Source organism: Lepidochelys olivacea (genome assembly GCF_965140295.1).
Source record: "Lepidochelys olivacea isolate rLepOli2 genome assembly, chromosome: 6".
NCBI classification, from domain to species: domain Eukaryota; kingdom Metazoa; phylum Chordata; order Testudines; family Cheloniidae; genus Lepidochelys; species Lepidochelys olivacea.
The window spans coordinates 69,680,262-69,701,136 of NC_140416.1; the positions used below are offsets into that span (position 1 = coordinate 69,680,262).

Below are 20,875 nucleotides of genomic sequence, written 5' to 3' on the forward strand. Positions count from 1 at the left end.
CTGTCTTGTGGTTTTCTTTTAAGGCAGGAACTTAACCTAGCTTAGAGTTTGTATTTTATGTCCTTAGTTCTAGGCTACACACTTGCTTTTCTCCTTTTAGCTTCGATGAGACAAAACCAATCAAACATTTCATATGAGAACGTCGTTATGAGATTTCCTTTTATTACATTGTGCCACAATTCGGCAACTAGCTACCAGAGTTATCTGAGGCCATACTACTAAAAAAAGACTCACAAGTTCTGAACATTTATCTGGAGCCCTGCATAAGGTCACATTTCTACTCCAGCAGAAGGGCTTGCAAAGTTAAACAATGTCCCCTCGCTTGCTCTGTCTGAGTAAATACAGACCATATTGGAGTAAATAAACAGCCAGGCAGTGTCCCAGACAATGGGCCTTGGCGATGAATTAATAAACTCTGCCTCTTGCATTAGCAGAGTGTGACTGGAACTGGCAGTAGTCCCTGGCTGGACTCCAGAAACGATTATTACTAGACAGAGCCAAAGGAGACTTGGCACGAAGCAGGGCCCACAGCTGGAGATTAGGTAACAGAGTCAACGCTTTACAGAGCTGCCAGGGCGTTGGTCACCCTGTTTGAAAAGAGGGTCAAAATTTTGTTTTTGTGGCTCATATTCACATATACTGCCTACCTCCAAAACTCACACTGATTCAAGCTATAATTCTCAATGGATTTTTCTTTGTAGAACTGGATCTGTCATGCCAAACCCATAAAGCTACCAACACTACTGCTTAAACAAAGCATTATGGCATCCCCTGACATAAATGTGCACCATCCATTTTCTCCCTGCCAGCTGACATGAGACCCCATTTATCCCAAGGTATCTGATGCCCTTTAATGCAGGGTTGTGCCATATTGCAAAATGGATGGTGTCTCCATGAATACTAAGACTATGTCTTAGTGGGGAAAGGGGTGGCGAAGCTCCTTTTTTTTGTAAAGAAAAGCTTCATCCAGGCTGGCCTCTTGCTTCCTGGGGCTGACAGGACTTGGAGCACTACAGAGGCATTCGGATCAACCTCTGGGGGAGGAAGCACCTTATATGAGTCTGCAGTGATGCTTTCTTACTCATTTAGGAGTGGTGCTGTCGGACAATCTCTTGAGGAGAATCCTTGGCCCTCACAGCTGGAGGAAGGTCATCCCAAGGCACAGCCTTTAGGAAGAGAGTGGTAACTTGTAAATATGGAGAGCAGATTGTGGATCCTTAATAACAGAAGGTCCTCCCTCCCCCGACAAAGAAAACCGTGTTTGCAGCTGAGGTCTTTGCAATAAGTTAGGAACATTTTACCAACACCAAATATATCTTTCACTGAATCAATACTTACACACATGTGAGTAAAGACGATGATACTGACCTCTTCTGTAAAGCACTTCAAGATCTAAGAATGAAAAGTTTGATGTAAGAGCTAAGTATTATTGTTATTTTTTTCATGTTACATATCACACACTGGAAAATGTAGGGAGAAAGTATGGGACAGAGGCCTACTTCTTCAAGAAGTCATAGAGCAAATCTTAAAGCCACTTCTGATGCGGGGACGTTTGTGTGCAGCCACCTCCGTGCCAGGACTTAGAGAAATAATGGTTTTGTGTGAATGTAGGGGAGGGCAGTTAGTGGACTGCTGATCCCAAGCAGAAGGAGCTTCTAAGCAGAGATGTATGTGCCAGTTCAGTTGGGAAAAGAATAAACCTAAGGGCACAAAAAACAGAAATACCTGTTTGATGGAGCAGTGTTCCCTCCTTTTCTTACCACCTCCTAGGAGGACATTTGAACCAGTTTGGTGGAAATAGGAATAGGAAGACATGTTAAAGGAGCTTTTCTTTTCTTTTGACAATCTGTAGGGAGAATTAATCAGCAATTCTCATAAATGGTGCCCTGAACCTCTCTTCATCCATCCCTTACTTCAAAATGATCTTCTGTCTTTTGGTCATAACTAGAGAGAGGCTCAAACTAGATCCTGAAATTGAAATCCATCTTCTTCCATTCACATTTTGGTTGGGTATATATTTGGATTCTTGCATCAAAATCACTTTTGATTCCAGATTTTGATGGTTTTGGTTCCAGGTCAGATCCAAAACTAGGGGGGGCCTATTTTCTGATGTGCTTCTGGTGTGGCCCAAGATGGAGAAAATCTCACAAGAACAGCTGATCTTCATGAGATTGCCAACATTTTGGGTTGAAATCTCACAAGAAGGGTTTGCAAGTATTTGATGCCATCAAATCCAAATGCTAGACCTGGCTCAGCCTCTGACTCTAATCTAAACCATATGCACTGCAGAGCTGAATATCACAAGTGTGGCTCATATCTAATCAGACCACTCCTCTCTTCTACTTTTCGCTCCTTCTCTTTCATGTCCACAGTCTGACATGCTTTTCCTGCTCTCCGCATTTCTTCTTCTCGTATCTGGTATCTGTTTTTCTCTTCCCTCCTGTCCTCTAATTGCTTCTCTTCTTTTTTGCTACCCCACAATTGCTACCCTTTTCCCCCTTCCCTTTTTCCTTGCTCCCCAGTTGTTCCAGTCTCTCTTTTCTTTCCCCCCGCTTTACAGTACATCTTTATGCTTTGTTCTGATAAAGAGTGGGATGCAGCTTTTAAGATTTGTTTCTTGGATGCAGGCAGCACTATTTGCTTATGGCAATTCAGCTTCACTGAAGCCGAGGGATGGTCACTCTAAACAACCCTGAAAGTAATTTTTTTTAAGCTACATTTTACTTTGGTGAACATGGTGCTCATTAGAAAAGACTAAACTGAGGGAACTAAAAACTGATGTGTTCTATTTAGCTGCATAACATGTGGCAGCACAAGCTTTCCCCACACCAACCTACTTAAGAGTATCCCAAACCTGACCTGGACTGACCACCTCAAAGTAATAATACCACCTAGTTGTTATATAGCACTTTTCATCAGTAGTTCTCAAAGCACTTTACAAAGGATGTATGTTTCATTATCCTCATTTTACAGATAAGGAAACTGAAGCACAGAGCAGTGCATTGAACCCTGCCCTCCTGATTCCTAGTCCACTGCTGTATGCACTAGGTCACACTGCCTACCCAGGATCATATTATGACCATGCTCATTCGCAGGGCCCTACCAAATTCACGGTCCATTTTGGTCAATTTCACCATCATAGGATTTAAATCTGAAATTTCATGGTATTGTAATTGTAGGGGTCCTGACCCAGAAAGGAGTTGGGGGAAGGGGTCGCAAAGTTATTGTGTGTGTGTGGGGTGCGGAACTGCTACGCTAACTTCTGCACTGCTGCTGGCGGTGGCTCTGCCTTCAGAGCTGGGCGCCAGGCCAACAGCCACCGCTCTCCATCCACCAAGCTCTAAAGGCCGCACAGAAGCAGGGCCGTCCCTAAGGGGGTGTGGGGCCCAGGACAACCCCCTGCTCTGGCCTAGGCCTGCCCCCACTCCAACCCTTCCTCCAAGCCCCCACCCACCCTGCCTCTTCCTGCCCTGCCCTGGCCCACCTCTCCCCGCCCCCATTCCACCCCTTCCCCCAAGCCCCTGCCCCGCCTCTTTCTGGCTTCCACCCCCTCCCTCGAGCGACGCCGGGAGCCAGTGGGGCAGAGCGGAATGGGGCAGGCTGGGTCTGGGTTGCTCGTTGTTGCCGGCACAAGGCCCCCTGCTTACTCCCCAGGCTGCCCTGGACCTTACGTTCCGAAGCGCAGGGCCCGGGACAATTGCCCCGGTCAGTCCTATAGATGGGACGGAAGTAAGGGTGGCAAACCATGACCCCTCTAAAATAAACTTGCGACCCCCCACAACTCCCTTTGGGGGCAGGACCCCCAATTTGAGAAATGCTGGTCTCCCCTGTGAAATCTATATAGTATAGAGTAAAAGCACACAAAAGACCAGATTTCATCCGGGGAGAACAGATTTCATGATCCGTGATGCGTTTTTCATGGCTATGATTTTGGTAGGGTCCACTCATTCAGTAGTTTGTGTGCTGAGACTGCAATCAAGAATCCAACTTTGTGCCAATTTGTGATCCGAGCCTCTGTCCACTACGAACTTCATTAAGGCCCCAAACCTATTTTGAATTGCTCTCTGCTCAGTAGCGAATGAAACAACTTTGGTTAATATCGACTTTAGTTGAAGACAAATTGACCCCCAATGGCAAAAAGCCCTATTCCCTTTTTATCAATCCCCTGAGCTATTCAATCCCTTGAAAGTAAGGGAGTGGAATTTTGTCTCTTATTTTTGAAGTTAAATACAAAAGAACTGCTTTCTGTTAGCCAAGAGTTAGATGTTGTTCTTTTCCTTAAATAACCCCCAATTTGATAAACATGGGCACTGCCTGCTGGTGCCTTCAAAGAGCAAGGCCTAGAGAGAAAACCCAAGTGGAAAATGAAATTCAGAAGAACTAATAAAACATTTTCTGAAGAGTCTGAATCTCCCACTCCAAAGAAAACAAAGAGGTCAAATGACCTTTCAACCCGATCCTTCTTTTTTTCTGAGACATTAAGAAAAACATTCTGAAAACAATGAGTTTTCATGCTAATTGTCCCTCCCCTACCTCCTAGCTCCTGCCAAAAGCAACATTTCAATGGCCATGGAGTGTGGGGGTTGAAAGCAAATGAATGAGCAAGGGAACACTGGCTTTCACACATCAATGACTACACTGTCAACCAGACCCATGGAGACTCAAGGTGAGGGAGTCAAGCACACAGACTATTACTGACTGACTTTTACTGAAGTGGGTACCTGAGATATTGTAATCAAAGTGGGCTGTTGAAAACCTTTGTCAACAGCATTCAAACTGAGAGGTCAAAGGGTAAGAAAAAGGGCTACACAGAGGTAAAGTGCAATTTCAAACTTAGCCCCTCTGCTCTGCACTAATAATTACCAAACATCTATTCACATGACTAGTGGAAATCTTCACAGATGAGATCTGTCCTAACCTAGGTCTATAATGATTTTGGTGACAATGTATTATTATTTGTTTGTATGACCGTGGTGCTTAGGAGCCCCAGTCATGGAGCAGGACCCCATTGTGATAGGCTCTGTAAAACACAGAACAAAAAGACAGTCCTTGCCCCAAGGAGCTTACAGGCTAAATTGGTGAGAGGACTGGTTTAAAAATAATGGAATGTGACAAAAAGTGGTGCTTTTCTATGCAAAAGGCTTCCTGGGCATTTAGCACCACTGTTTTCTTGCATTAGGAGCTGGAGTAGATCCGCTGTAACATGTTTCCAGAGGCAAAAGGAATCAAGGTGTTTCAGACTGAATTCACTCTAGCATCTGGATCATGTTCTACAGGGCAATCTTTTGGAATATTTCTCTGCAGTAATAGCACTGAGGTCTTCTAAGAGAGGTCTCCCCCTTTCACTTCCCAGGAAATGATTCCAACCTTCCAGCCCAATGGTCTACTCATATCCTGAACCATGCAGGGAACAAGAATATTCCTGACCCTGACACTAACTGGTTCTGTGATCTTGGGCAAGTTGCTGAGGCCTTCTCTGCGTTAGAGAATTTTTACAAAAAATCCACTGTTGCTCATGTTGGTGCAGCTGGTGTTAGCAAGGTTTGGAGCTCCTATGTAGACAGGTCTGTGCTCCAACAGCTGTTTTTGGTATTCTGCTGCTGAAGCTGGAGAGCTATCTGCATTAGGGCTTTTGACCTTGCTAACTCTGGAGCAGTTTCACCATTTTTGTAAAAATTCTCCAGTTTTAGACAGCTCCTTACCCTCTGGGTCCGCTTCCCCATCTGTAAAATATGGATAATAACACTTATGCAGCTTTGTAAAGTGCTTTGAGATCACTGGATGAAAGATGCTGTGAATGGTCTATAAGTGCAACATAACAGTAACTTGCTGTGGCTCCACTGAGACTTAAGCTATGCCTATATTTTCTCTTTTTCATTGTCAGTGGTGCTAACAAGTACAAGGAAAGAACAGAACAGTTTCTACACTTCTTTGGAACCACAATGTAAAAGCAGTGACCCTGGGAACCTACCTCATAATTCCCAATAAGCACATGAGTGGGTTTAGGTACTGGGTGGGAGCAGGGGAGGAGGTTAAGAAGGTTAAATAAACAATTCCTCTGGGACCTTTTTGTTACCTTTGGGATTTATTACTACTATGCAGTAGGCGTTTCTAAGGCAAAGTGCAATTTTGTGGTTCTTCATCAAGACTCACATTCAGTATATAAAAAAGAAACTCAGAGCTGAGCTTTTGTTGAGCAATGTTCAGTTCATTAAGCAATGAGTCAGCCTTGGTTTTGTGGTAGAGGATTCGGCTTTTCCTTAAAGGTGGGATCAAGATGCCCATTTCACCATAATTTACCTCTCATCTATGCCACATTACAAAATTCATATTTACCTTCATCCCACATAAACCCGATAATCTCTTACTTTTGTTAGTCTAAATTATTTATGTTAGAAATGCTGAATCATGACATTGAGGTTAGATAAAATGGTATTGAGGGTTAAAATAAAAATTATTCCCACATCACTGTAAGATCCCTGTACTATTATTTTCCTTGTGTCTTTATGTGTTATGTTTTGAATAGGGTTTAAGGGGTGCATTGACCTTGGTCCTCTGCACAGGGGTGAATTCCACCCTCAGTGAATTGAATGCTTGTAGATGGTGCTTGTTTAACAGTCTTTGGAATGGAGGTCTTTGGTAGACAACAAGAACCATATTGGGCCATAGTGCAAGCTTCCTACACATAGTCCTACCAATGTGCCAGCACCCTGTTACAGAGTGACCACCTCTCAGGGTGAGAAAGTAGTGACTCTCTTAAGTCCATTCAATCTTTGGCCTTATCGAGACTACAAATAAGGGGACAAATTGTAGTACTGTGACAAGGGCACCTGTCAGCCTAGTGATGGAAGAACCTCAAATGAGTCAGAGGTTCAATTCAGCTAAGCACCGCAATTTTGAAAGCATATCTGAAGCTTATTCTGACAGTCTGAATGTCCTGGTTTGCAAAAGTGGGCTAGAAATCTCATGAGAAAAATCTCTCTCGAGACTTCTAGTATTTCTGGTTTTTTTATCCAGCCAGAAATACTAGACGAACAGCCGTTCTCACTGTATTTTGGTACTTTGGCTTCCAGCAAGAAACCAGGTGTGCAGAGGCAGCAGTGAACATGAAAACTAAAACTTTATCATAATTTTTGAACCTCACAAAAGGTTCAGTTTGAGGTGAAGGTTAGGGTTAGTCTTACTTTTCAGAAGCAATTCATTAATTGTCCACAAAGAACTGGACTTAGACCATCAATTCATTTCACATATTCCAAATCACAGCCATCCCATAACAATTAAGTTAGATCATTACCAGTCTGGTGAGATTAGAATGAGTGATCCAGAGCAAAAGGTCTATTTCCTATCACCAATCACCTGAGCCACCTGTGTTTTTCATTTTCACATTGTCCTAAATTTGATCTCTGGCATCCTTTCTGTGTAATGAACTAGAGTCTCATCTCAACACACTCAGGCTGTCACTGCAGCCAGCTAGGCATTCTGACCACATTCAATGTTCTGTCAAATTAAATAAGTAAAATGAATATATGCAACTAGATTCCAAAGTGATGTGTAAAGTGGTGCAAACTACATGTCAGTAAGTGGGTACAAGTGGGAGAAAGGGAGTCTAACTAAATGTAAGGTCGACCTCTTACTAAAACTTAGTGGGGATTTTTGGTTGGCCATCTGCCAGTACCAAAAGAAAGGGGAAGGGTTGATGGGACCAGGACCTGAGACTGACAGTCCCAGGGACAATGGGGAGAGGCCAACACTCCAGGTCAGCCTGATTGACAGGGTGGGCCGACTAATGAGGGAGTCAGGAGGCCAGGGGTCCCAACCTCCATGTGGGCTGGAGCCAGGGGTGAAAGTAAGTCCAGTGACTTACTGGTACGCTGGGGCCAGCTCTGGCTGCTGGAAGGGGCGGGGCCTTGGGCAGAAGGGGGTGGGGCTGAGGGGGTCAGAGCCAGCCCCAGCCCACCCTATAAGGTAAGTGCTCCCCCCTCCCCCACCGGGGTAGCAGCAGCAGCCTGGGGCTCCGGGGGCTATTTAAAGGGCCCAGGGCTCCCCTACTTCTACTGCCCCAGTCCTTTAATTAGCCGCCGGAGCCCTGGGGAAGCGGCGGGGCTCCAGCGGCTATTTAAAGAACTGGGGCAGCAGAGGCAGCTGGAGCCCTGGCCCTTTCAATAGTTCCTGGAGCCCCCGCTACCCCAGGGCTCTGGGGGCCATTTAGAGGGCCTGCGGCTCCCCTGCTTCTACCGCCCCGGTCCTTTAAATAGCCCCTGGAGCCCTGGAGTAGTGGCAGCGGGGCTCCAGCAGCTATTTAAAGGGCCGGGACGGTAGAAGCAGGGGAGCCCCGGGCCCTTTAAATAGCCACTGGAGCCCTGCAGCCGCTACCCCAGGGCTCCAGCAGTGGGGCTCTGGAGGCATTTTAAAGGGCCTGGGGCTCCAGCCACTGCTGGGAGCCCCAGGCCCTTTAAATTGCCCCCTGGGGAAGCCGGGCTGCCCCAGTACGGTGCACTGGCTCTTGCCGGTACGCCGTACCGGGGCATACCAGCTTACTTTCACCTCTGGCTGGAGCTGCCTCGGCCAGAGTGGGGCTGAGCTAAGGAGAGAGCAGGAGCCTGGGCTGAGCTGGGGAGCAGAGCTGCACCAGCCAGAGCCAGAAGGAGCAGCCCAGGGGGCTGGAGGCAGAGCAGCAGTAGTGCTGAGGCAGAGTGGAGCTGGGGCTGGAGCTGGTGTGAGCAGCTCAGAAGAGCGAGGGGCGACTATGGGCAGTGGGCCCAGTTCAGGGAGAAGCCCCAGCCAAGAGGCCTTGCAGGCCAACCTTGGAGGGGGATTGTAACTGTGGAGGAGGGATGGGGGCCCTGATGCTGGGAAGAGGGGCCCTGCCATCTAGAGACTGAAGGCGTGTGGCCACCGCCAGACTAAGTGTCTGACCCACAGCATCCCTGCAACATAACCAGGGCCTGGGCCGGAGGCCTGGGCCGTGTGAGGAACAGGCTGTCAACTTCCCTTACATTCCAGAGATGCTGGTTGTGATGTCCCCATGCCACAGAGCTGGGTTATGTGTTTTCCTTTAACCATTCCCATTTTTTCCTTATTTTTTAAATTGATTGCTGTTTAATAAAGCGTATTTGCTTGAACTATATGTAATGCCCAGTGGGTCAGGGAAGCATTCAGAATGGAGAGAGCACTATGGAGTGGGAACACCCTAGACCCTGACCTAAGTGACCATTGGGAGTTTAGCCCCCCAGGAATCCTGGGCCCAGCCTTGTCGGGGTTAGGATGACTCTTCCACACAGGAGAGTGAAAGAGGAGTCCTCGAGGTCAGGCAGGCCTCTAGGTAAAGGAGTGGGAGCGAAGACTCTGATCCTTTCACTAGCTAATTCCACCAAGGTAGCGTATAAGCCAGGAAAGTTACGCACAACAGTGGGACCAATCTGCCACTTACATAATTCTACATTTTTGTAACTTAAATGCTGATGGGCTGAAAGACAGAGGTGCATCAGGAAAAGCAACATGCAGGAGGAAAGGATTTAACTTATATTTTCTTACACTTTCTACCAACTTAAAAATCCCTTACGCCCTCTTAATGATGTGCAAGTTATATCACCTCACACATCACCTCTGACCTTGGCCCCTTGTTTCATGGTTTGTCACAGATGCTTAAGATCTACTAGTACCTGAACAGAGATAAATGAGGACCATATGGAGGCATATGATTGGACTCTAGTCCACACAACCTTCCAAAAAATTTCTCATCTTAATGAAAATGGAACATGAAAAATGAATACAAACGTTCAGTTCTAAATTGGCATGAGGCTCAGAGAACACAGAACAGGCCCAATTACCTTTAGCAGTAGCTATCTTCAAAAGGGCAATTTCAGACATTAATATGCCAATGGAAATTTTAGGTGTGGGGCATTTTACTGTAAAACCAACATTTCTTAAAGAATAAATTGAGTCAGCAAGTGTCAGACAGCCTGGAAACCACAGACAGAAGTGCTGCTCCTGACCTTCAGCTGACGCTTGGACCTTCTTGCTGGTGCTACAATGCCCTTTTCTCTGAGTAAGTTCATAGCCCTGAGTTTTTAATAAGATGGTTTCCATCTTAGTGTATCTCCGCTTCAGTTAGACAACACATAATGCACTAAAAGAGGCAGATGCGCGCAGTTAATTACAGTGTAATGAGTAAACAAACCACTTTTTCCAGCTTTATCCATGGTCACTCAGCCTTAGATGGGAGTCCAGTTTCCAGCTAAAGGGGCTCTTGTTCTAGTCTCTAGCCTAGAGGAGATAGTGACGAGGCTTGTTCCTTGAAGCAGAACACAGTTGCAAAACAAGCGAGCAGACTGTGTATAAGGCATGTAGAATTATATGTTGTGATGACTTTTTCAAGAGGATAGTATAACTTCAGATGCACCTGAAAGTGTATTAAACTTCATTAATTGTTACTATCAATTATAATATTTTATATTTCTGTTGGCCTTGTCTTGAAAGCATCTCAAAGTTCCTAACAAAAGTTATTTATAAACATGAATTAATTAAGGCTCAGCACATGTCTAAAGTAGGGTTTTTTATCCCCATTTTACAGATGGGGAAAATGAGACAGAGAGAGGTTACAGTGAGTGACTTGCCCAAGGACATGCTGCAAGTCACTGATGCAGCCAGGGGTAGAACCCAACTTTCCAGTCTGTCTCATATTGTTCTTGTAATGATACATCATGTGTTTAACCACAGTAACTGTGTTAAGACATGAGGAGTTTAAATGGGGGTGGGAAAGGAACAGCATAGCAGGAGAGTCTGCTTGTGTGTGAGAGAAGCCCACAGGGATGCTGAAAAGCCTCTGATTTACTCAGGGGAAGGTGAATTTTACAGTTTGTAAACAGATCTGCATTTTACACCTCTTCCCACACTGCCATGCCCCTGTTCCCACCATCTTCATGGATGAAACATGGTAGTATTTGTATTTCAGAGATATAGCCATATGACAGGCCTCAATTTAGATTAGCTGTAAGGCGAGACCCTGGAGTACGGGACTCTGCAATTGCACTTTTTTTTTATCAGTTAATAATTTATCCTCAAAGTATGACTTCAGTAGCAGAATACAGTTCAGAGTAAAAATTCCCAAAGAGCATGCACATTTAGATGGATTTCCTTCGCAGGCGGTGGTGTTCCCTGCAGCTGGGGCTGTTGGACGATAAAGTGCTCCCAGGGGAGGAGAAACCAGTGGGATCCCTCGTGCTCAGAGAGACCTCATCGATTTTGTAAGAAATGGAATTATAGTAAACGGGATTGGTGTGGCAGCTGAGGGTCTCTGGATGGGAGGGGGCAGGGCTCTCACATAGCCGCGGTCTGTAGCACAAACACGTGCAGAAGGAAGGGACTCTGGCGGTAGAGTTTGAAGAGTGGCGTCTTGGTCTATCAGCATCTTCCTGCATCAGTGGGATGAGGTTCTTTTGACTTGTCCTGTCTTCTATGGGTAGAAAAATAGCATCTCTGATCTTACTGGCTTCCTTAGCTTTCAGGTGGATGTTGTTCCTGACTCTCCTCAGGGATGCCCTCTCTTCTGCATCCCGCATCTCATCTTCCAAATTCATAGTCAAAAACGTAAGGACAACTAAGTTTAGGAAAGCACCCAATCACAGACAAACCGACCAAGATGTACATGAAGCTGAAAGCCTCATACGGTGGCTTCTTCTGCAAAGCTTCGTTTTTCTGCAGAGCTACAAAGTCTCCAAACCCAATAGTGGTCAGGGTTATGAAGCAGTAATAGTAAGTGTGGAAGAAGGTCCAGCCCTCAAAATAAGAGAAGGCAGCTGCTCCAACACACAGTGTTCCCATGCAAGACAGGAAGCCTGCAAGGCAGTCATATAGTCAATCTCCCTATTTCCAAGGCTTTATCATGAGGAGGTCAGCGCATTCTCTGCCATTCTGCATTTGAGACTTTGTCCTGATGTTAGTGAGTGAGTGGATAAGCACTCTCACCACCACCTTGAAAACAACACTGCAAGTATGCAGACAGACATTAGCCCATTGCTGAGACGGAACCAATGGTGGGATGAGGATTGTGTGCATATGGACAGTGACCTTTGAGCTGAACCAGGGCTCTGAAGTGGGAGTACACAATCAAAGAAGCAGGAGCCTGAGTCCAGGGTTAGTGCCACAATTCAGTGGAGAAAGGGACAAATCTAAAAGCACAATTAGAAAACTGCACTTTCTGACTGTCTCTACAAAGTGCTCTGCCATTCCCAACTGTGCTGGGGTGGAGGTGAATTTACAGTGCAGTGGGAGCACTAACACAGTTAATGTTTAACATTATTATTACCTCATCTTCCAGGGGCTCCTTTTAAACATAACAATTGACAACAGGCTCCTGACAGTTTGGAGGAGACCGACCTCAGCCCTAAGACTATGATGAACATGATTTCCCCTCCCCCTCTGTTTTGATTTTCTGCTCTGTTACCCCAGAGCCTTGGCTGGCCATGACCCCTGGCTGCTTTTTCTGTAATTACCAGCTCCTGCCAGATTTACTGTGGAAGTTAATGTCTGTTCCAGCCAAGTCAGCCCGCACTGTTACATTCTATGAGACTGTAACCCTTTCATTACAGGCAGCAGTAAAATATATGAAGTAATAAAGCTTCTAAAGGCCTTTGCAGAAGGTTTTATACTTTCTGATGAGGATGTTGAGTTAACACTGTCACTCCTCACATGAGCTTTCCCTGTGTAGCTGTGTGTTGAGGATTCTGGCCTGAGGATTTTCTAGTCCTGAAAAGCACACACAGTAAGCGCTGATGAGCGAGGAGAAAGGAAATCTCATGGAGATCTTGAAAAATCTTCCGTTTCTCCCCAGTCTGTGAAATTCCTGCGGGTCTTTCCCTAATCAATTAACATTCTTCAGGTTTGTCCTCCAAACCTGCAGTGTTTTTATAGGGAATTTTTTTTAAAAATAACCCAAGAAGTATGCCATGCTAAAAATGGTGAGACTCAAGCTCCAATGGACCTCCAGCCGAAGCAAATGCCAGAATTTATGCAGCACAGCCATTAGGAACACCTCTCTCTAGCCCCACACATTTTGCCTTAGGTCTAGTTAATCAAGGCAACCCATGGATGGCAACTATTGCAACATTGCACAGGCTTTTAAACAGGTTTATATAAGATTAAACAAGATTATACATGCTTGATTTTAGCCAAAAGTCCAAATGGATTCCAAACAAAGGCTAGATTCTGATCTCAGATACATTGGAGTAAATCTCCAGTCAATAGAGTTACTCCATATTTATAGTAGTGTAAGCTGAGAATCAGACTCAAGGCCTATACTTATGCTCTTACCATTGCTGCCAGCAATGGAGCAGAACCAATGACAGCTGTAGAGAGAAATGTAAAAAAACAAAAACAACCCCCAAACCCTAACATAGACGCAACCTGGGAGACAAAGGGATCACTGAAGTACTGGCTTTAGTCTGATCTGTTACAAGGGAAAGAGAGAGACACTATGAATTGTCCACACAGTTTTGTACCACATCAGTGACAAACTTTTCACCTTAGTGCTACAGATTGAGCACAGTTCATGGCAACTAGCGCATTGTTGGGAAAAACTAGCACTCAGCTTTTCAATGAGGCAATCAGAACTGACTTTGGCAGTTTGTGGGGCTTTGTGGAAAACTGGAATCCTGAGCTCACTGGAAGGATTGGGGTATGGGCTTCTTCCCATTCTGGCCTCACATCTAGAAGGGGAGATTAGGCAGGCTTGTGAATTGCCAAGACAGCACAAGGGCCTGGGGTCCCAAGTGGTAGTCTGATTTTTTGGTGCTTAAAACTGCCATGTAAATCAGAGCACTACAGATAAACTCTTTCCTTACCATCACATCCTTGAAATTAAGGAAATATGTCTGTGGGGTTGATGTGAATTTTACAAGTGCCGGACTGCAACCTGATATGGATGATGGTGATGTCACAGATTCTGAGCGAAATCTTCTTTTGTCATTCTTTGTTGTTTTTTCCCTCACACACAAGGAGGGAAATATGTATATCTCAGTCAAGGTGACTTATTTCTGATTTAGGAACTCAAACAGAGAAAGAACAAATATAAGGCCTCCATGGAGGAGGATGAGAGAGAGATATCAAGAGATCACAGTGACTTCACATGTAACATTCTGATCCAGAACACAGGTGGATGCTCCCCCTGCCCAGCCAGGAATACCTCTGAACAGCACAGTGGCAGAATAAAAGATCCTGTTGCAGTACTTGGTGCAGGGGAGTGTCAAGGGCAATCCTGAGGCTGATGGGGATATGGATAATGCTCTCTGTCTTCTGGGTATTTTGAACCAGTGTCCCATAGGTGGGTATGAGGAACTGCCATAAGCTAGTGTAGCCCTTGAGGCTGTTCTAGCTTATGTGGTGGCCAGGTAGACCTAGAATTGGAGGGTGCAGATGTTGTGCCCCCAGCCTGCACTGCTCAGGAGGGTGCAGGTCAGACTCAAGCTTGCTGCAGCATAACTGAAACACAAAATGGCAGTTACCTTTCAGATATCCCTGTAGCAGGCAGAGAATTGGCTCTCAGTTTAAGGCGGCAGTACATGAAACCCAGAATGGCAACAACTCCTGAACAGTTCCAAAGATGCATACGTCTCTTTACCCAAGCTAGTGAGGCTTGAAGTATTACATGCAGTATCACACACACACACAGGTGCACCATGGCCCAGTTATACTTTGGATGCCAGATAGCCTGAATCATAAGGATTTGTGAATAGATGTGGGATGGCATCATGGTACACAACCGTGTGCGACAAAAATGGAAAGACACTTTGGGCTAGTGAGCATCACAGACTGGATCATGAACATGGTCATACCCTCCATCAACCTGCAGGATTCACTGAAGTTTCTACAGAAGGAATCATTTTAAACCATATGTATGAAGAAACATACCATAGGCCTTACCGTACCTGAACAGACCACTGGTCCAGTTAGTCTGGTGTCTTGCCTCCTATAAAGACTTAAACCAGGTGCTACAAAGAAGGAGAAAAATCCCACAATGTATTCAGCCAGTAATGCACATCTGTATTATTTGGGAGGAGAACTCTGTTCTAAACACCTCAAGTTATGTCCTGATACATGTTTTAAAAGATTATTACTTTCCCCATCCAGCCATTATAATCTGTTATGTAAATACCATATTTAATGGAGATGGGCCCAAACCAAACCACAGAACTTGGAGGAGATTGGAATCTGACTCTAGACCCAAAGATGCATTTCATATCTGGATCCAGTCTCAGTTTCATGAGAGGAAAGCTGGTTCAGTGTTTAGGTACTAGCCGAGGACTTGTGAAACACAGGTTAAGTTCCCTACTCGGCTATGGACTTTTTGAGTGACTTTGGACTTAGGCTGTTTCTCATTTTGATGGAAATCAGTGGAAATTAAGAGCCTAAATACTTCTGAGGATCTGAGCCTTAGCTCCCCATCTGTAAAATGGAGATAATAGTATTTCCCAACCTTATAAGGGTGTAGGGAGGATGAATACATTAAAGATTGTGAGGTGCTCAGATACTACCATACTGGGACAGATATTACAGACCCAACCTAAGCGGATCAAAACACCATCAGATTGTGGGGAGGGGAGAACTTGAAAACTAGATCCAAATTTTACAGGTTGAGCTCCTCTCAGATATTCAAACAATTTAAAACCTTGAGGTATGGGTTGGAGGTGTGGAAAAAAACTTATCAAAAGAGCAAATGAACTTTCTCAGTTTACACATCGGTGTCATTATATAGCTTTAAAGGGACATTTTCAACCTACATTTAAGGCCTAAACTTCTTGGTGTCTTTTTAAGTGCTCTGAGATGCAAGGAGAAGTGGGGGAGAGGGAGATATTCCTGTCAGCTGGTTGCTTTATTATATGGGCTGGGATTTGCTTGGGCTGAGGGAGGGGTGTGTGTGTGTGTGTTGTAGCAACTGTTAAAGTACCTAAGGCTGGGAACTGGGGTTTTTTGTGTATCTAAAGCTAAATACATTAATAAAATAAGTTCATGGAATGTGTTACTGTTAGAACAGTAGAGTAACTTTGTACTGTTTTAATGATCAACAGTTATCAGTATGTACAGACCTTATTATTAGCTATTATGTGCACTGGAGATTTTGTGTAATTAAATAGTCTACACTACAGTGAAATACAGTGAGCTGTCTGTGAATTAGGCTATGTTTCTTCCTTATGGAGATATAGGCTTAAAATTGACCCAGCCACAGAACAAAAGCTTTGTCAGAATGAAAGAGTTTTGAAGTTTATGATATTAGTTTTGATTCAGACCCGAGTTCTCATGTTGATTTGGGAAGTGTGTTCACTTTGGGCCTCCCCTTTAACTCTATAAACAGAGGCAGTAACTTGGACTGGAAGCACTAAAAGTGATTTAAGAGATTCAACCTGAGATTCCAGGCAAGCAGCACCTCCTTCTGTTTGGTGTGGGGGCTTTTCTCCCCTCCTCCATATGAGTTGCTTTTCCCCCCTTTTTTTCTTTGCATGCAAAATACTTTAAGACTATTTATTCTCTGAGACAGTCTCTCTCTCTGTTAAAAGAAAAAAGAAAAACCCCCTCTCCAGATGGACAGCTGCTCCCTGCTTCTTTTGATGTAGCTTATCTGTCAGGCCAGTGCTCTCTTGCTCTCTGTCCCATCTCCCCCTGAGGCAGTTTTCCATAGAGGTCTCAGGGGAGCTTTGTCTCTCACATGTGTTTAAAAAGAAATGTGGGGCTGGCACAATGGCTCCACAGCTTGACCTTCGCCCTTCGGTGTTATGAGGGCCATAAAGCTCAAGTCCCTAGTAACAGTGCTGGTGACCAGAGCAGTTCTGTACATAGACAGAGCTCCTTAGCAGAAAGTTGTTTAACTAAAAATAATTTAAGGAGGAAAATAAAAGGTTATACAAAGTAAGCAATGTCTTTTATTGTCTAATTTGGCATTACTTCCCTGTGTGGCCAGAGGCAGATGGCTTAGTGGCATAGCACCAGCTTTGAAACACATAGGGCCTGATTCTCCTCTTATTTATACAAGCACAAATCAGGAGTATCTCCAACTAAGTTACACTAATATAACTAAAAGGAGAATCAGACCTTTAAAAATCCATAAGCCACAAGTTAGATTGTAAGGTCCTTGGGCTGGGACCATCTTTTTGTTCTGTGTGTACAGCCCCTGGATCATGACTAGGGCTCCTAGGTAGTTTGGTAATATAAATAATAATAATCATCCTAGGACTGTTAATTCAAACCCTAGCCTTCCAAAGCAGATAAATTGAGAACCAGGTAGTGTGGTCAGAAATAAGAACTGTTATGTTTTCCCATTTATAAAACAGCCTAGGCGACTTTTATTTCAGATTAAGAAAAGCAAAAAACAAGAAAATACAAATATGAAGTCTTCATGAGAGAGAAAGAGAGAGAATAAGAAAACATAGAGGCTCCCTCTGTAACCCTTGTATTTTGGACCAGAAGCAAAAAAACAAAACTGTGCAAGCAGGGAAAATATTTTCCCTTCAAGGTGCAACACACAGAAAACAGAATGACAGCATCTCCTTCCATCTCCATAGCCTCATATAACATGAGTTCCTTTTGCTTGAAAATGAGATGCTGTCTTCATTGCATGGACATTAAGTAAAACTTCATCTTCAAAAGTGGAGCAGGAATTGTGTATGGTAATTTCATTTGTCTGCATTTGCCTGATTTGTGTATGCAGTCATGCCATATTTGGGTGCACATGTGCTCTTATTTTCTGGATGAAAGCCTCCTCTTTCTGTTTAGAAGGTGTAGCCCTAAAGATACCAGAACATTTTTACTAAGAATAGAGGCCTACACTGGTGCCTTTGGCTAAAAATTCCCCTAATAGCAGGGCATTCTCAGCTGGCATAAAGCCAGTGCATCTGGCTCACATGCCAATTGTCCCCACCCCACCATGGCATATGGAATGAGAGAGCAAGTAAAGAATAGCAGGGGGACTTTTCCTCAAGTGCTGATCCTTAGCTGGGGCATAGTCTCTAACAGAATCCTATGGCTGGCATAAACTAGAACCATCTAGCGGTTACTTTAACTCATGCCAGAGCTAGGGCCAAAGTAGATCAGTCCACAGAAACAGCGAGTTATAACCAGCTTCCTGATGAGCTCAACACTCATATTCCACTGCTCCTGCACCAAGCAGACCTCAGAAGCAGGAAAGAATCAAGCCCTTTTGCTGTCATTTTACTCAGAACATGTGACTCTAGTTTATAACAGATGATCCTAATTATTATTCCCTCTGCCCAGGGCTAGCAGACAACTCTCCCTTATAACAACTGACCCCAGTAATCCCCTGGCTGCTGTGAGCTAGCTGATATAGTTAACTATGGGGTTTAGCTGTTGGGATTAACAATTCTTTCCTTGCTTAAGGCTATTAGATAACTAACTATGGGAGCAGAAGGATGATTGAGTGACTAAAGCACAGGACTGGGAATCAGAAGATCTGAATTCCATACCTGGCTCTGCCACAGACTTACTATCTGTGACCTCAAACAACTTATTTAACCTCTCTCTAGCTTATTTTCCTCATCTGGACAATCAGGATGATAATAACAAATTTCTACTTCAAATGGGTGTTGTAAAGATGCATTAACTGATGTATGTAAAGTGGTTTGAGATCTTCAAATGGAAGATACTGTATTTCCCACTTATACAACAGCTGAGAATTGTGCTTCGTTGAAACTGCTCACCCCACAGAAATTGCTTCTCTTCTAAGATAGTAGTTTCACTGCCTCTGTACTAGCCCTTGAGGCTGCATTACCACTAAAGGGTAATCTCACAAACTCTCCATTTGCACTTTATAACCTCCATGTAGGCTGCAGAGTAACAGATGCAGCCGTGAGAAGAAACCACACACCACAGACCTGCAGGTGCATGTGGGCCCTAGCGGGGAAGAATATTAACTATTTCCTGGTAATAGGAACAGAGAGTCTCTAGCACAGATGAAATTATCTATTGCTGTCTCCAATACATACTCTGAGCATGAAAATGTGGGAGGCTACTGTCCAGTCAAATACAAAATCTACATTCAGCTAGCCCTGAGAGTCTGTTTTGTGACAAAAAGCAGAAAGAAGATCCAGGGCCTGATTCTCCTTCACACCAAGCTGATGAATTTACACACTTACATACCCTAAAACGTCAATGTAGCATGCAAGGTTTTAGCCATCTAACTCCCACTACTGTTAGGTTAGCACTTTATGTGCTGAGGTTGTGATTACCACCTGTTGCAAATTTTTCAGGATGACTCCCGTTTTAATAAGGTGATCCTATGTCTTACACACAGAGCTTGAGAGAGATTTGCAGATCACAAAATCACTTTTGATCTCCAAAACATATGGGAACTAGAGTTAGGAGAATAATTCCTAATGGATATTTTATCAGAAGAATTTAACATTTTTTCTGTTGGAAAATCATCTATGAGCACACAATGATTTTCTCTAGTTTATTCATTAATTATAATAAGTGTCTGAAATTAAATGTGACTGGTCACATAAATTACATGGTACGGCTAGATGAATGCAACTCAATCAGATTTCCAGTGTGAATGTTTGCAGAAAGTGAATTTTAAATTGATTTCCCTCAAATATTTTACTGAATTCCCTTAAATGTGCTGTTTCTGCAATCATCTTTGCCAATAAACTTGTTTGCTAGAATATTAGTGAGAAGCAAACACAGAAGGGGAATAAACAGAGTGAATTCTTTTACAAACAATGAATATTTGTGGACTTTCTTTGAGTATTGGCACAGCTATAGCAGCAACATTGCAACACCAGATGATGATGCTTTGCTGCAACACAATATGTGGATGCATTATCATGATGTTACACTAAAGTCACAACACAGGACATTGCGACATCATGCTGTAAATGTCATGATGTGGTGGCGGTTGAGTTTATTTCACTAGGCACACTCAAAACCCTGTCTGTAGTGCTCACAACAAGGATGGTGTTTCAGTGGATGGCCTAGGATGACTTCAGCTAGATCCTGGATTTTACTATGATAATCAGTGATGGTGGATGATCCTTAAAAGTTCAGTAATTTGGTTCACAAAAATACCCAGCAGGTTCAATACTTAGCCAAACTTCTAGCCGAACCATGTGGATTGATAAAACTCGGTTGGAAATCTCATAAGAACAGGCTTTGCACCAGTTTCCAGTTCCTTCCTGCTTGAGCAGAGCTGAAATACTGGTTCCATGAAAACAGCCTCTCATGATATTGACCCTTCCATTTTTAATTCTTGTGAAAAGCTGGAACTGCAGACCTGCTTAGTACAGAAATATAATTTTAGAAAAAAATTACCCATCATTTCTGAATTAGAAAAAATGTGGGTGGTTAGATTTGGCCCAAATCTGGGCAAAGTTTTGGGTTGGTTCTTAACAGAAGTTGCATTTAATCTAATTTTTCTTGGCATAGATCAAATATAAATGCGATTTCATATTTTTTTGTTTAGTTGCTTGGCACATTGGTCAAAACTTGTCTTTGCTAGGGCTTCCACCACTACTGTCACTAATAGAGCTGAAAATGTAGTAGCAAATGCAGGAATTTTTAGGGAGAAAATGTTTGTGTAGATTAATTCAGTTTCAATGACCATTCAGTACTTGATCTCCCCATTAGGACAGTCAATAAACACCTAATTGTCAATTAAGTGGCAGCTGTGACAGATTTTTGGGACATGGACATCTATCCACTGAATGGATATCAGAAAACTCATATCACCAAGGAACTGAAAAACCATCAGATGCTAAAATCCTTATGATCAACACTGTACAGAGCTAGACTTAAATAGGCAACCCAGTGGTAAAAAAATTCTACTAACCCATTACCAGTCTACTGAGCCAGCAATTCCCACAACGTGGGCGGC

The 20,875-nt window shown here is 43.8% G+C and overlaps 1 long non-coding RNA gene and 1 pseudogene across 2 annotated transcripts in view; both read right to left on the reverse strand.

Moving 5' to 3' along the window:
* Window positions 1–1,338: 1,338 nt before the first annotated feature.
* LOC311522222 overlaps window positions 1,339–20,875 on the reverse strand; it is a 57,171-nt gene continuing 37,634 nt past the window's right edge. Inside the window, exons 2-3 of the long non-coding RNA XR_014712082.1 lie at window positions 14,925–14,987; window positions 1,339–1,392 (exon numbers count right to left, since the gene is read on the reverse strand). This is a non-coding gene — a long non-coding RNA (uncharacterized lncRNA). The remainder of the gene's footprint in view (window positions 1,393–14,924; window positions 14,988–20,875) is intronic.
* On the reverse strand, window positions 11,124–14,605 carry LOC311522590 (potassium channel subfamily K member 9 pseudogene; annotated as a pseudogene). The gene is made up of 3 exons: window positions 14,502–14,605; window positions 13,312–13,346; window positions 11,124–11,837 (listed from the first exon to the last, which is right to left on the reverse strand). The product of its transcript is annotated as a potassium channel subfamily K member 9 pseudogene (transcript).